This window comes from Nicotiana tomentosiformis, chromosome 12 (genome assembly GCF_000390325.3).
Source record: "Nicotiana tomentosiformis chromosome 12, ASM39032v3, whole genome shotgun sequence".
NCBI classification, from domain to species: Eukaryota; Viridiplantae; Streptophyta; class Magnoliopsida; order Solanales; family Solanaceae; genus Nicotiana; species Nicotiana tomentosiformis.
The window spans coordinates 74,748,278-74,765,628 of NC_090823.1; the positions used below are offsets into that span (position 1 = coordinate 74,748,278).

The 17,351-nt window shown below is 38.7% G+C and overlaps 1 pseudogene; it reads right to left on the bottom strand.

Annotated features, from left to right (window-relative positions):
* Positions 1-50: 50 nt before the first annotated feature.
* On the bottom strand, positions 51-16,845 carry LOC138902877 (lysine histidine transporter 1-like; annotated as a pseudogene).
* Positions 16,846-17,351: the final 506 nt, after the last annotated feature.

Consider the following 17,351-nt stretch of genomic DNA (forward strand, 5'->3'; position numbering starts at 1 on the left):
CGCATTGATAGGCTTACCTAGTCTTAGAGACTAGGTGCCATCACGACATCCTACGAAGGAAATTTGGGGTCGTGACAGAAAGATACCTGGTAACTCCCAATGACATGAGCGACAACAAAATTGTTAGCAGTTGCAATAAGCCATGTAGGTCTATGTAGTGTGAGCAAGATGTTATCATCAACTCCATTACCAAACACCCAATATCCAATGAAAGCCACAGGCAAATAACACAAGGCCACAATAATATAAGCTGTGAATACACCTTTCCACATTGCTTTTTTTGAAGGTGCATCTTCTGTTGAAGGAATTGTAGCTTGAATTTCAAGAACTACATTATGTCCAGCATATGCAAACGCTACATTTCCTAATGCACTCAGAAACATAAACACATTATCTGATGTTTTTTCACTTTTTGGACCATAACTAACTTCTCTCTCACTTTTTCCTAATTCCTTTAGTGACACAGTCCATGCTATAGCAGAGTAAGTTATGGACAAAATCGCCGCTACGAAGGAGACAGAAGAGATGGAGTTGAAATTTGGCAAGTGAGAGAGGACAAATTGGAAAGAGGAGAAAATCATAATGAAGTAAGTGAGTTTGATAGGTTTGGCATTTGGGAAAAGAATTTCTTAGAATTTTTTCAAGGATTTGCCACCAGTGACCATGTAAATAATGCAAGTGCTAACTTCAACTACAATTTGTTGGGGTACAACAATCCAGAGACCAAGTTTATCACCAAAAGCATATTGGCCAAGCTCATGGTACCTGTCGAATCTCTTGCCTGGTATCATTTCATGCATCTCCACCATTTGCCAGATTGTGTAGAATGTTATAATCCATGATAGTAACGTTACCGTTACACCAGCTTCCCTGCAACATTTATTACAATTTAATACAATAATTAGATGAATGTGGTATCACTTGCAAATTTTAATTTGATCTTTCAGACAACAAATTTGTATAACAAGCTATAATTACCAAAATTAAAAAAGAAACAAAAGGAGATATCCTAGAATATATGTATGTCGACAGTAACTTTGGAGACATCCGATAAAAAAGGTATGTCAACTTAATTACCACAAATGTATTCATTATGTCAATAGTCGAAAGGAAAAAAAAAACTATATCATTAACTCAGAAGATATGCGCGCATGGATGCGGTAAAATTAATTGCATTGGGTGTTTGCATCAAATTATATTAACTAATTAACATGGTTAAATGACTTAATAAAATGATTATATATATATATATTATTAAGTCATTTAACCATGTTAATTAGTTAATATAATTTGATGCAAACAACCATTTATATATAAATATAATGATCAAGTGAGAAAAGTCTATATGCACAAACATATCATGCATCTATTAGTTCGATCTAAACATAATGTTCGGTTAATTTATGCACGCCACAATTGTTCGGTAGCCATTCATCTATTGCTTTCTCCCTCCTCTTTTCTTCACTATCTCCTCCCTTTTCCATATTAAATTAAACTAACTATGCTTAGGCAATAGAATAAGAATGAAAAGTTTGTGACTCAAAGAGTAAGGAGATTTAACATCAATTTCGAGTCCTTTAAAATAGACAAAGAGAAAGTCTTTTCTTTTTCTCGATATGCCTTTTCCTATTTATATAGGTGATAGCCATAAAACCTAAATCTAGTAGTAATGACCTAAATATTTCCTAATCCTCGTAGAGATATGCAATATGTAAAGTTTTTTTAATGTTTTTAAGGAAAATAAACTACTTTCTATACTTACTCTATACCTGTTATCCAACAATATTTGGAATTTTTTAAAAAGTGAATCGTATTAATTATGCACTTGTCCTTTCCAAATGCTCTACGTGTGAAATATATGTGGATATAAATAAATAACATCATATCTTTGTTAAAATTACTGCATTATATGCAAATTATTGAGTATAATTCCTTAAGTGTCTCACAAGCTTTTTTGCTAATTGATCGAACAATAGAAACGGTGATGATATTGACAATTTAAACCAATTCTACTAAAAGAAATAACGAATTTATGTGTTTTTACTTTTTATCATGCACTAATATCATACACCATTGATTTCTGAAGATTTACATTTCTTTAGTTGTTTTTTTTCCTTTTTCTTTTCTACTGGTGAACCGGAAAAAAAAATAAAGAAGCACACTGATATTTTACGTTGAAAAATTAAAATACAAAATTCAGTAAAGACGCAAAAGAAGTGATTTTTTTTTTGGAAATTTTACCTCTTATAGCAAAGCTTTATACCCTATTTATTATAAATAAAAACCCTTTAAAATATTATTTTCTATAGCTACCTTTTAGTTTTTATAACAAAATATGTACTTATGGTCACTTCCTACCGTGAAGCCATTAAATACGCTGTCTAATATTTTTTTCTCTCATTCTTTCAGTTTATTCCCTCTCAAAATCACCGTATCTTATTTCTCTCTACACGATCTCTCTCTCACAGCGCCATTGTCTTCCCCATTGTTGAACCACGATTCTCCTTTATCTGCAGGTTCTCTCTCTAGATTGTTCTCAAACCCTAGATCTCGATTTGCTAAATTTCATCTCTGTTAACATGAGTTTCAAAATGTCTTGATCAAAGTTTCTGATATGAGTTGTATCTTTTCCCAAAGTGAAGCGGACATGGTCTGTTCATAGCTGAATTGATTTTGAATGTTGACATGGAAGAGGTGATCACGCCCAACTATGCCTTATAAAAAATACAAGCGGTCGTCGCAAATATATTCTGGCTAATAAGTCCGGAGTCGAATCCCACAGGGAATTAACCTATCAACCACAGTTGCTAGACCCGCATAAATTCACGCAATCAATCTTCAGAAATATTTGAATAATAATTTGGATGTTTATTAACTAAATATTACATAATGAAAATGCACTAACAAATGACTAACTACGAACGGTTTGTAAACAAGAATTGGAAAGATCTAAGGTTGTGATTTTTCCTATTGTCGGAATCTTTTTCGCTACGTTTTCTATAAATTCGCCTAAGTCTTCTCTATCGATTATGAACACTATAACTGTCGTAACTCTCTCCCGAATAATTACCACAATTTACTAGACATATTCTACCGAATTACGCTAGCTGGCATTAAGTACGGCTCACTCAGATCGCACCAAGGTTTCATTATCTCTAATCCCACCTTTAAACCCTTCATATTGATCCCTCATATACGTTAGGAGTGATGTTGTTCAACAACTACCTAAATATGCACTCTCTCCCGAGTAATACATACTAAATAGGCACAGCTAATTGAGGGCCCTTCAATTAACCACATGAATAGTATAGTTGAACAAATAGAGAAAATACTACGGCAAATTTATATTAACGTAACAATAAAATTATCCTTCAATAGGTTCCATCAAAATCCTAGATTAGGAATTTTAGCTACTCATACTCATAGTAACAATATCCCAAATATTTTGCATAATTAAATTACAAGTAAAGATGAAAGGATATAGAAATCGATGATTCTAACTCCCAACAGGTGATTCCACAAGCTATTCTTGCCTCCGGTTGCAAAAGTCCCCCAAAATGGTATTTTTAGGTCTATTTATATGTGTAGAAAAAGACCTAAACGTGTAGGCAAAGTCCTAGTCAAACCCAGAGACGAAATAAGTCTTCAAAACTCGGACTGTGAGTGCCCAGACCTGGCCTTGCGAGGCCTAATGCCTGGTGTACCTCGCCCCAAGCCTGGCGTGGCCAGGTATAAAGCCTGGTCTATCTCGCTCCTGCCTCACCTCGCCAGGTCTATCACCTGGCCTTAGCCTGGTGTCGCCAGGTATAAGGCCTGCACTAGGTCTGGCTTCGCCAGGTATAACGCTTAGTGTACCTGGCTTCGTCGGCTTCTCCTTTTCAACTCCTCCCGAGCACGCTTTCGACTTTTAAGTATCCTTTTTTCTCTACTTTCATCTTCAATTCACCTACACACATAAAATGGCGTTCATTACGAGTAAATAAAGTGTAATTTATCATTAAAGCGTATAAAATGCAAGGCGAATAGTGTTCTAAACCATGAATTATAGCCACACATCAATACCCCATACTTAAACATTGCTCGTCCTCGAGCAATGTGACCAACTTATAGACAAAACCTCACTAAGCAATTCCCTTAACTCCTTGCACCAAGAATATTTAAAATAGTCTAAGCACCACGGTGTAATATCCTCGCCTCAAGATTTCACTCACATACCATGACTTATTCACAAATTACTTACTTAGTCTAACATGGAGGTCAATGACATTACCTTTCCTTTATGAATCACGTGCCCTCACCCAACAAAGAGCTCAGTTCCACACACGATGAATTTTAAGAACGTAGGAACTCAAGATAGGAAAAAATTCACTCGCTCTCAGAAATAACATTCATATGCCACAAATGATGCACCATAGGCTTGCCCGTAGTGTAATACTCTATTAATCGAGCTTATTTAGTCTAAGATCAAATAGGACTTTGATTGGTTGTAATGTACGCCGCGGGTCGGGTAGGATATATTTGGATTTGTGAGTGACTACACCTCCCTAAGCACTTTAATACATATACTTTAACATTCCAGCCCATACTTATGTCAAACCAAAACTCCACCTTCACATCAATGTATATTACCCCATACTTCTTTAAGCACAATTACACTAAGAGTCACCACTTATCTAAGAATATTCTTTTTCATAGCAATACAACTATTTTTGTCTTTTTTTTTTCATTTTCAATTCAAGCGGCTCTTAATTTTTTAAAACAATGCACCTTTCTCCTTATTTCATTAGTTCCACTCAAAAGCCAAACCAACCATCCCACTCTTTTACTTTTACAAAGTTCATAACAATTCAAGTGCTCATTAGAGATAAAACGGTTCAAATAGATGGTTAATTCAAACAATTGGGTAAGGCTTGTAGTGTGGTTGCCAAAGAAACAGGATTACAGGCTCAAAGGAGTTAACTACGTTACATAACTTTTAGGTGGATAAACTATATATATCTGGCTTAACAAAGAAACGCCTATATCACCTCTCAGAATGAACAAGACTACTATTTCACTTTGCACACACAGGGCAAGTTCTAGACATCAAATGCGATGCACAGAATATATACAAAACTCTCACACACATGGCACATAACTCACTCAGGATTGGTTTCATCGCGACACTCCAGTCAAAGCAGTTAAGCAAAATTAGGAATCTACGATTTAAGGTATTTATGCTAGAGTCAAAAACCGAGCCTAAGCATCACGACCATAGTCCTAACTATTCTCAAGGCATAACAAAGCTAAGAGATATTTCTACAATTAAATGCATAGCTTCGTGGTTCCTACTCCTAAAAATTAAAACTAACTACACCCGGTTCAACTAAAAGCTCTTGGAAAAGAACCGCGGCCCAAAGAAAAACCAAGGGGGAATTACTACATTACCTAAAAAAAATCTTCTTTTTTTTTCTCTAGACTTACTTCCCTCAGGAAAACTATCTAGGAGATCCATCGTCGGGAAGAGTCCAGTTATGTTTTTTTAATAACTAAACAAATAACAAAAACAAATCACTAAACCAAATTCTTAAAACAAATAACTAAAACAAGTTGCTAACGAAAACGACACTTACTAAAACAACAAAACAAATAACTAGAAGTAATTTCTACAAGTCCCCACCCCACACTTAGATCATGCATTGTCCTCAGTGCATACACAAATTGACAAAACAAGAAAAATGAGTAGGGTGCAAGGAAACTCCCTGATCAAATTGCGTCTTCATCCTCTGAGGCTCTCCACTCTTCATCATGTGCTTTCCCCTCCTCATCATCATCGTCCTCATCATCTAACTGCTCCGGCTCGACCTAAGGCTGCTCAGGAGTGTTGATATCCTCATCATCGGGGAGTCTGTAGCCATCACCTATCCCAACCAGCTGCTGGCCATGAGCGTTGTGTGGGTACCGCTGCTCCAATAAGGTCCTCTCCACAGATGTGGTTGGTTGACCTCCTATCCTTAGCTGCAAATCCATCATCCCATAGAGATGGGCCATAAAACTATCATTCCGAGCATTGCGTTCGGTACTTGTCAAAGATATCTTAATTATGGGAATAATTTAATTCTGACTTCTTGTACTAGTATAATTTGTATGTATTGAACGGACCAAGTAGGGATAAGTATTTTATACTGACTTAGTAAAATAACTTCTCTAGCCACTAAACGTACTTATACTCTTAATCTTGATATAATTGTTATTGGTTGTGTATATTATTTATTATTTTGATTTATTAAAAGGCGAGATTTGTTTGTGGGTCAATATACCTGGTAAATTGGACAATGATGATATACATTGGCGAAATAATAGTTAGTTGAAGGAATCCATATGATACAAGTGGATTTTGTATCCGTCACATGATACAAGTTAAGCAAAAGTCTAAAGAAAATAAAAAATAAATTAAATTGTCAGTAATTTAATTTATTTGATTAGTATCTGAATCTTAACACGGGGAGCTAAATAAGGTTTAATGAAAGAATTTCAAAATTGAACTGAGAAGTGCAGTTACGAATTTTTAGTGGAATAATTCATAATTTATTATGGCAGTATTAATTCGGATATTTTAAATTAAGTCCATAATAAGAAGTCTCATTAATTAGATATTGTGGTCCCTGTTGTGCCTGAATAATTAAGAATTAAAAAAAATCATATTTCTTGGTGGAAAAGGAAGACCCAACAGGTTTAGGAAAGGTTTTAAACCCTAAAACCTGTGGCTATATTAAGAGGTCTTATTCCATAAGGAGAAAATATTTTTACTACATGATTTTCCAAGGAGAAATTTGCCCACATGAATTTTGCTAATTTCGGGCATTATTCGGGTCACACAATAAAAAACTGTGGAATTGGAAGATGACTTGAAGGCTTCAAGAGATATGTTTGAGTAAAATCAGTAATTATGTGTTGTCTATATTATATGCAAGTGATCTTGGCTATTTGCTACCGCTGTTCATACTTGTTTTTCATTAGTTGGTATCAGAGCCTGCTTGCGTCTAACTAGATAACATGATGTATATTTGTATATGTGGTCTGATTATTACTTTACTATTACTACTATATATAAGCGGCTAAGGCTGTACAACACATCAATCCTGAATTGTACAAAATGCATTGTGTATTATACTTTTATTTGAGCCTGTCTTATTAGCGAATTGACACGTGTACCGCACCTTTACTTTACCAAAACCACGTGTACTTTATTATTTCAAATACAAACTCTCCGATTATCCATCTCTCCACTCCAATTCTCTCTCCTCAATTCCTCTTTATGATTTTTTACTTGCTTTGCTATTTCAAGAATTCAAGATATAATCTTTTTGTTTTGGTAAGTTTTTCAATTATTGTGGGCTTCTCTGGATCTCTATGTTGGAGTTTTCTCCGCTTTCAATATTCAGAATTCTTTCATGAGTTTTATCCTTTTTTGCTTTTACCTTCTGCTTGCTATAATCTTCTAGTATGGTAACTTTTCTCTCTTGGTTCTTTCTCTTGCACCGTGTTCTGGTTTCACTTCTAATTTTTTCTGAAAGTTTGTCCATATTTGATTCAATTTTTTTTTTCATAATTTATTGCCTAGATTTGCTACATGCATGTATGGAATTCTATCTGATTTTGATATATATGTTTGACAAGAAATACTTAGGTGATTTTTTCTGTTATTTAAATTTTTGGTTGTGTTTAGATTTTGGTTGTGTAAAATGGCAATTTTGTGTAAATGTTTTGTTCTTTTGGAGTGGGTACACTACAACAAATATGAGCTACCACGATATTTAATTAATGACTTTATAATAAATGTCGGAAAAAGATAATTTATCGACATTTATTAGAAAATATTATATAAATACTGACATTTAATTAAAAATGACAAAAATGACATTTAGTTAGTGACATTTATAATAAATGTAAACAAATTACTATTTTTCCTTCCTTGGTAAAAAAGAAAACTACTACTTACTTACTAATTTCAAAAGAGAAATTATTTTGCAAAACTTCCCCCCAAAATTTCCCTCTGAAAATCTCCCCAGAAAAAACCCTACTCCCTGCGATATCCCTCTCTCAGAAGTCAAAACATTGTTCATTTCCCCCTCCCCAATTTCTCTATCTCATCCAAATCCCCCCCCCCCCCCCCCCAACCGTGAACCTCAAGCACCTTCAGGAATAGCAGTATGAATGTATCCTAGTGTACTGTCTTCTTGCTTAATGTATCACTCTCTCAGAAGTTATAACATTGTGTACTATCCTCTTTATTCTTGCTAGGTGACGGGCGTGTGGGCGCGCACCATAAAAATTGAGACTCAGTCGATTCCGTAGAGTTGTGTAGTCAATTAACTTGTATTCTTCCAAGTATTTGTCATGTGTTAGAGAAACTGAGTTGTGACTCATGTTAGAAATTATGCTTAGGCAAATGCTCGTATTATTGGGACTCACTGAGGTCATTTCTGATGTCGAATTATATTTTTAAATTATAATTTCGTACTCAGTCATATACATTCATTGCATATCATATCTCAGTCCCTGTTGTTAATTGTTGATACATCACATCATCATTTTGGGCTAGTTTTATGATATAGTGAGCCCGAGAGACTGGAGAGATTGATGACTAAGTGAGGCCGAGGGCCTGATTGTGAGGTTATTGATACTATAGCACGTGAGTTATCCGTGCAGCACGTGAGTTGTCTGTGCGGATCCAGATATTGATACTATAGCACGTGAGTTGTCCATGCGGATTATAGAGCTTGGGCTGAAGGAGCCCCTCCGGAGTCTGCACATCCAAAGTGAGCGCAGGTGCCTATTGAATGCGAGTGCCGAGTGATTGGGAGGACTAAGTGGATTGATACTCTGAGAGTATGCAAATGGTTGTTCACTATGTTGTACTACATTCGGCATGCGCACTTGACATACAAGCATATAGATGCATTTTTTCTCATATTGTATGGTATCACGTCATGCATGAATTCTCATACACATTGGCATCTATGCATATAAATGTACTTTTCCTCATGCCATTTGAGAATGAAACATTTACCTGTTGAAATGTTTTGGAAGGAAAATCATGATTTTACAAACCTTCTCATATTTTGGTACTTTCGGTAAAAGATTTGGGTTTTCATTGTTATACTTGAAAAGCATGTCTATTTTCTGAAACCGTGAACGAGATGAACATTATATTTCTGAGTTATTTTTTGTACCACTTTTATTATATTGTTATGAGATGTTATTGGCTATTGGTGTTGGACTTTGACATGTGTTCCAGCTCGTCACTACTTTCAACCTAAGGTTAGGTTTGTTACTTATTGAGTACATGGGGTCGGTTGTACTCATACTACACTTCTGCACCTTGCTTGCAGATATTGGATGTTGATATTGCTGTGATCGATGGGAGCGGGATTTAAAAACGTACATGCGTTCCGATTGTAGCTGCTTCTTGTTCATGATAGCCATATATTTATAAAAAACTTTTTATGTACATTTCAAACATATGATGAATTTATTTCATAACAGCTTGGTAAATTCTAATCATAGAAGCTCATGATTTATATTACCAGTCCTTAGGGAATGTATAAGATTCAGATATTTTCTTTCACTTAATTGTCTTATTAAATTTCATGGAATTGGATAGTTGTTATTTGTCTTACCTAGCGAGTTGGGTTAGGTGTCATCACGACTAGTTGAATTTTGGGTCGTGACAAGGAGGTATCAGAGCTCTAGTTTCATAGGTTCTACAAGTCATGAGCAAGTGTCTAGTAGAGTCTTGTGGATCGGAATGATGACATCCATACCTATATTCGAGAGGCTACAGGGAATTTAGGATAATTTCCCATCTTTCTTTCCTTATCGTGCGGAATTGATTCAGTTTGAAACATAACTCTTTGAATTCCCTCCACGCATCCGTGTGCACATGTAAGCGCTCGGTATCGGCTGGTGATTCCATGGATGAGGTGCAAGTTGTCATTTCTGGGTGCTGATGATGGGCCAATTTGGAGGACTTGAGGCCGGGTTTTGATTGTAGCTCGAGCATGTAGATTTCGGCTGTGTGGGCACAGTCTTTTGGGAACTTATGTGATCGATAGCGTCCCTATGAGTGGAATTTGTGACTCGATGAGTGGCCGGATGGCTATATGATGAGCATGATGTGATTGCGGAATGTGTTCAGATGGTTTGATTATGACGAGAATAGTTTGCCTGGGATGTAAGTAGGACTATGGGGTGCTAGATTGCTGTCTTGATGTGACACATAGCCTCAATTTATGAGTGTGTTGAAAGATTTTTCGTATTGATTAATTGTGGAGTGAAGTAGATTTTCATGTCTTGTTGTGAGTTCAAACTCAGGAAGATTCTGTGATGGTGTAGTAATCGTGGTTGCGAAAGGGTATAGATGTCAATTTTAGGCTAAGCAGGTGGGTTATCTCCTGCGGAGTAATCTACGGAGGTGTGATCCTTATAATGTTGTGTGGAGAGTTTTCTTTCTACCAACGGAGTATATGTGTTAAGATTTGAATTTGAATTTGGTTGAGAAAGTTGACCTGATCATCATGTGGATGTATGTGAGCTTAGTGGATTATTTGAGGTACTATATGGTTTGTGTTATGTGAGCTTTTGAAGGATTTAGTTGAATCTTCCTGCGGTATTATGGCAGTAATAGAGTATGGGTTTGGTGAGTTATCAGATGTTCTATTCTATGGCATTGAGTTAAGTGGGGGAGTTTGCTATCAACGATTTGATTGCATGGTTACGTGTAGTATTGGTTTTGGTCTGAAGCATACTTGTGGATCGGTTATGACTTGCAGAGTTTGAGATGAAGGATGACTCGAGTAAAGGAATTTCTGGATGCGGGTTATGTTACACCTTATGGGTATATGAAAATCATGGAATGATTGAGTCGTTATTCGTGAAAGATGTAGTGCGCATACAGTAGGAAATTGCTCGGTTTCTTAAAGGTGTGGATTACTTCTTTGGGAGTTGTTGTTCTAATGGGGCACATGTCGTTCGACCCGTTTGTCCTGTACAATTGAGATTTGAGTAGAGTGGATGACTCTCGAGAAGGTTCTAATGGGTTCAAGATTTATATGTAGCAATTGAGAATTTTGCGGATTTGTATATGGCTAGAATGTGAGATTTAAGTTGGATGGTGTCGAGGCTTGTGGCATTTCTATATTATTATGGATTCTACATTTCAGCATCAGTAAGGTGAATGAAATAGTTTTGGATTTACAGAAGGTCTCTTTAGAGTGGGTGTCTCGGTTGTGGCACTTTTGGGGTGCTTAAGAGGGAATACAACGGCTTATGGGCCTTAGGATGGTGTTGTTTTATTTTAGGATCTCGCGGGGTGAGTTTTGGTTAAGGATCGTGGTGTTCTGGCAATAAGAAGTGTCACCTTGAGGGTAATTCAGAAGGAACTCAGAGGAATAGTACAACTTGATATTAGGTTGGAGCAGCAAGGCAATAAATACAATTGGTTCCTTGGGGTATTTATGATGTGGTGAGTCTCTACAGGTGTTTCGTGGCAATACTCTTGGGTTTGGAGACCTGCATGGCTTGGTTGAGTTAGAGGAATTCGGTTCTGATGGCTTGGTTGCGTGTTAATGGGTTTCAAAGAGTTTCGATGGTTGCTACCACGGTTTGAGATGGATATTTCCTACCGGCATGAGGAGCATGTTGCGTGTTGTGATTTTCTCCTGGATGAGATCCAATAGAAGGTTTCTGGCTAATTGAGTATGTAGTTTGCTTGTGACTAAGAATTGATTATGAGACTCTCGTACTTTTCATATTCATGATAGATGCGCTATGTTGTGGGGAATTAAAATTTGAGTGTGCAAGGTCACAGTTTAGTTTTGAAAGGAAGGGCATGAATTCTTAGACAACATGGGCGGTTTCAGATGACTAGATGAATGATATTACCACTTGGTATTTCCTGAGGAGAGCGTACATTTCAGAAAGTGCACTAAGTGTTGACGTACGAATACTTCATTGGTATTGCGGTACTCACATGGTTGATCGACTATTGATATTCAAATTTTGTTATGTGGCACGGAAGAATTTTAGAAGTATTCCTCGTGGGATGATCGTGTATGAGAGATGTGTTAGACATTCGGGCGGTGGAGTTGATATGGTGATTCGTGTATTCTACGGATTCGGAGACCAGGAGTTCTCATAAGCAGATCTATTTGTGGTTGTGGACTGTGAAAACGTGGCCAAAGCTATCCAGATGATAGTATATGTTATGGTTAGGTCATTATGGACTTTCGGAGGATTATTTATCTATTTGTGGATGACCATAGTTGATTTGGGGCCCATTGGTAGGCCCAACGAGGATTTGTATTCTACATCGGGTCATGTTGGTCGACTACATACTGCTATTGTTGGGGGATGTGCCATTCAGTTAGAGTGGAGCTTATTCGTGCTCTGATATGATCTATGTGTTACTTTTCTATGCCACTAGGGGTTTGGATTTGTTGTTTATATGCACACATAGTGCGGTCCTATTTGGGCCTTATAGCAAAATTCGAGCAGAATGGTTATTGGGGTTCAGAATGGTTGATTACGCTTTGGTTATGGCCTTTGTCCGGTTATGATGTATGGTGCTATTTTCTTCTCGGTGGTTGCGGTCATGCACATTTGTTACTAGGCGTCAAATTGCACGTGGTTGTTGATTTTGAGCATGGTGGCTTGAGGTATTTCATATAGACCAGTGTTTGGATGGGGTCACGCATGTTGAGATATGATCCTTTGTGTTAGATTCGTGCATATTGGTACTACTATGTAAGATGTCTTTGTAGCATTGCGGTTGTGGTGGTACTTGTTGAAGATGTGGGATGGTTTTCTTGTTTGAGTCATTTTCCATTTTGGGTACATTTGAGTTGTTGCTTATTGTGCACGGATTGCACAGGTCGTGATTCTAGGTAGTATTGGTGTGGCATGTCGATAGGATAGTTGGGCCTGATAAAGTGAGGTCATTGGACCTAGAATGGGTGCCATCAGATTTGTTTGCAGCATATTTGGAACGTTAATATCGCTGATCGGCTTAGAAATTGGCTATAGTTCTTGTCAAAGGAGAGGGAGCTCCATGGATTGTTGATCTGATGAGTGGTTATGAGTTTCTGCGTGCTTATTTCATCGTCGACAGTGTACGAAGGTTTTTGAACGAGGTTTTGTTTGAAATGAGGTTATTACCGGTAATGAGTTGTTTTGTGTAGCAATTGTGATCGGAAGTAATTTCTATTAGTATTTGAGTTATGTGGTATATCATGTGATTTTGTTCTAGGTTATGGTTATGATTTGATGCGAGATTCGGGACTTATAGAAAATTTCGGATGTTGGAAATTGGATTATGTGGTTTACGAGCTTAGGTTGAAGTAATGATCTTAAGTTATGTTGGGTTGTCAGGCCTATATGGAATAGGGTGACGTAGGTTCACCCCCGGGTATGTGCAAGGTAAGGTTACACGGAGGATTGATAACTTTGGAACGACTCTTGGCACGTTCGAGGACAAACGTATGTTTAAGTGGGGGAGGATGTAATGACCCGACCGCAGAAGCAGCATGTGGCACAGAAGCGAAAATTGTTTGGCGCACCTGCCCGTGCGCAGAAGCGAAAAATTTCCGCAAGTGCGAAAGGGACGGTTTTCATGGGGCTTCGCAGAGGCGAGATTTTATCCGTAGAAGCGGAGGTCGTAGATACAACATTTTGACCGCATATGCGAAAACCGCTAGGCAGAAGCTATAAAAATCGAGGTTTTGGTTCTTTTATCATATTTTGAGATGTGGGACTCGAATTGTGGCGACTTTTGAAGCAATTTTCATCACAAGGACTGGGGTAAGTGTTCTACACTTGGTTTTCATTATATTCCATGAATCTATCTTCGTTTTTGGTAATTGGTTTGTGAATTTAAAGAGGAATTTGGGGGGGTTTGCCTAAAGTTTCATAATGTGAATTTTTGAGTTTTGAACATCGATTTGGAGCCGGATTTGAGTAAAACTAGTATGGTTGGACTCGTAATTGAATGAGTTATCAGATTTTGTAAGTTTCATCTGGTTTCGAGGCGCGGGCCCGGGTTGACCTTTTGGCTGATTTTGGGCTTTTGATTAAGGATTCGACCTTTACCATTTGGAATTGTTTTCTTGGGCTTTATTTGATGTATTTGAGTTCCTTTTGGCTAGTTTTGAGCCGTTCGGAGGTCGGTACGCGTGGGATGGCATTTTTGGAGCATCGCTTGGCTTACTCGGTATTGGATTTGGCTTGTTCGAGGTAAGTAACACTTCTAAACTTAGTGTTGAGGGTATCAAACTCTGAATTACGTGTTATGTGATTTGTTTGGAGGTGACGCACATGCTAGGTGACGGGCGTATGGGCGCGCACTGTAAAAATTGAGACTGAGTCGATTCCATAGAGGTGTGTAGTTAATTAACTTGTATTTTTCCCAGTATTTGTCATGTGTTAGAGAAACTGAGCTGTGACTCATGTTAGAAATCATGCTTAGGCAAATGCTGGTATTATTGGGACCCACTGAGGTCATTTCTGCTGTTGAATTATATTTTTAAATTATAATTTCGTACTCAGTCATATACATTCATTGCATATCATATCTCAGTCCCTGTTGTTAATTGTTGATACATCACATCATCATTTTGGGCTAGGTTCATGACATAGTGAGCCCGAGAGACTGGAGAGATTGATGACTGAGTGAGGTCGAGGGCCTGATTGTGAGGTTATTGATACTATAACACGTGAGTGGTCCGTGCGGACCCAGATATTGATACTATAGCACGTGAGTTGTCCGTGCTATTTGCTCCGCATCTCCCGCTCGGTCTCCCAAGTAGCTTCCTCAACTGGATGACCTCTCCACTGCACCTTCATCGAAGCTATGTCCTTTGACCTAAACTTTCGAACCTATCGATCCAAAATGGTCATCGGTTCCACATCATAAGTCAGATCACCATCCAACTGAACTGTGCCGAAATCCAAAACATGAGACGGATCGCCGACATACTTTAGGAGCATAGAAACATGAAATACTAGATGCACACTCGACAAACTACGTGGCAAGGCAAGCTTGTAAGCCACCTCTCCAATCCTATGAAGTACTTCAAATGGCCTAATATATCGAGGGCTCAACTTGCCCTTCTTCCCGAACCTCATAACACCCTTCATGGGTGAAACCTTGAGCAGAACCTTCTCCCCAACCATGTAAGAAACATCACAGACCTTCCTGTCGGCATAACTCTTCTGTCTAAACTGCACCGTGCGAAGCCGATCCTGAATCAATTTAACCTTGTCCAAAGCATCCTGAACCAAGTCAGTACCCAATAGCCTAGTCTCACCCAGCTCAAACCAATCCACAGGAGATCTACATCATCTCTCATACAAAGCCTCATATGGAGCCATCTGAAGACTCGACTTGTGGCTGTTGTTGTAGGCAAACTCCACGAGCGGCAGAAACTGATCCCATGAACCCCCAAAATCAATGACACAAGCGCGTAGCATGTCTTCCAATATATGAATAGTGCGCTCGAACTGTCCGTCCTTCTGAGGGTGAAATGTCAACTCAACCTGGGTACCCAACTCTCGCTACACGTCTCTCCAAACCTATGTGCCTCGATCTGAAATGATGGACATTGGCACGCCGTGGAGGCAGAGAATCTCTCGGATGTAAATCGCAGCCAATTGCTCCGAATAATAAGTAGTCCCAACAGGAATGAAGTGTGCGGACTTGGTTAGCCGATCCACAATCACCCAAATAGCATCAAACTTTCTCGAAGTCCGTGGGAGGCCAACTACAAAATCCATGGTGATCCGCTCCCATTTCCACTCTGGAATCTCTAACTTCTGAAGCAATCCGCCCGGTCTCTGATGCTCATACTTCACCTGCTGACAGCTGAGGCACCGAGCTACAAACCCCACTATATCCTTTTTCATTCTTTTCCACCAATAATGGTGCCTCAAGTCCTGATACATCTTTGTGGCACCCGGATGAATGGAGAACCGCGAACTGTGGGCCTCCTCAAGAATCAACTCATGTAGCCCATCCACATTAGACACAGAAATCCGACCTTGCATCCTCAATACTCCATCATCCCCAATAGTAACATCTCTGGCATCACCATGCTGAACCGTGTCCTTAAGGACAAGTAAATGGGAATCATCATACTGACGCTCTATGATGCGATCATATAAGGAAGACCGAGAAACTACACAAGCTAGAACCCGACTGGTATCCGAAACATCTAATCTCACGAACTGGTTGGCCAAGGCCTGAACATCAACTGCAAGAGGTCTCTCACCAACATGAATGAATGCAAGGCTACCCATACTCACCACCTTTCTACTCAAGGCATCGGTAACCACATTATCCTTCCCGGGATAATCCAGAATAGTGGTATCATAGTCCTTTAGTAGCTCCAACCATCTCCGCAGCCTCAAATTTAGATCCTTCTATTTGCACAAGTGCTGGAGACACCGATGATCTGTAAACACCTCACAAGATACACCATAGAGATAATGCCTCCAAATCTTCAATGGATGAACAATGGCAGCAAACTCCAATTCGTGGATAGGGTAGTTCTTCTCATGGGGCTTCAACTGATGCGAAGCATAAGCAATCACTCTACGCTCCTGCATCAAAACACATACAATACTGATCCGAGAAGCATAACAATACACTGTATAAGAGCCTGAAGCTGAAGGTAAAACTAGAACTGCAGTTGTAGTCAAGGCGGTCTTTAGCTTCTGAAAGCTCTCCTCACACTCATCCGTCCACCTGAAAACAGCACCCTTTTGGGTCAATTTGGTCAAAGGCAATGCGATAGACGAGAAACCCTCCATGAAATGACGATAATAACCGACCAAGCTGAGAAAACTCCGAATCTCTATAGCTGAGAATGGTCTGGGCCAACTCTAAACCGCCTCTATCTTCTTCGGATCCACCTAAATAACCTTACTGGACACCACGTGCCCCAAGAACGCCACCGAGCTAAGCCAAAACTCACATTTGGAGAACTTAGCATAAAGCTTTTCCTCCCTCAACCGCTGCAACACAATCCTCAAATGCTGGGCATGTTCCTCCTGGCTACGATATTACACCAAGATATCATCAATGAACACTATGACAAACGAGTCGAGATAAGGCTGAAATACACTATTCAGCAGATGCATGAATGTTACCGGGGCGTTGGTCAGCCCAAAAGACATCATGGGGAACTCATAATGACCATAACGAGTCCTGAATGTTGTCTTTAGAATATCCGAGTCCTGAATCTTCAACTGGTGATACCCAGACCTCAAGTCAATCTTAGAGAACACCCTCGCTCCTTGAAGCTGGTCAAATAGAT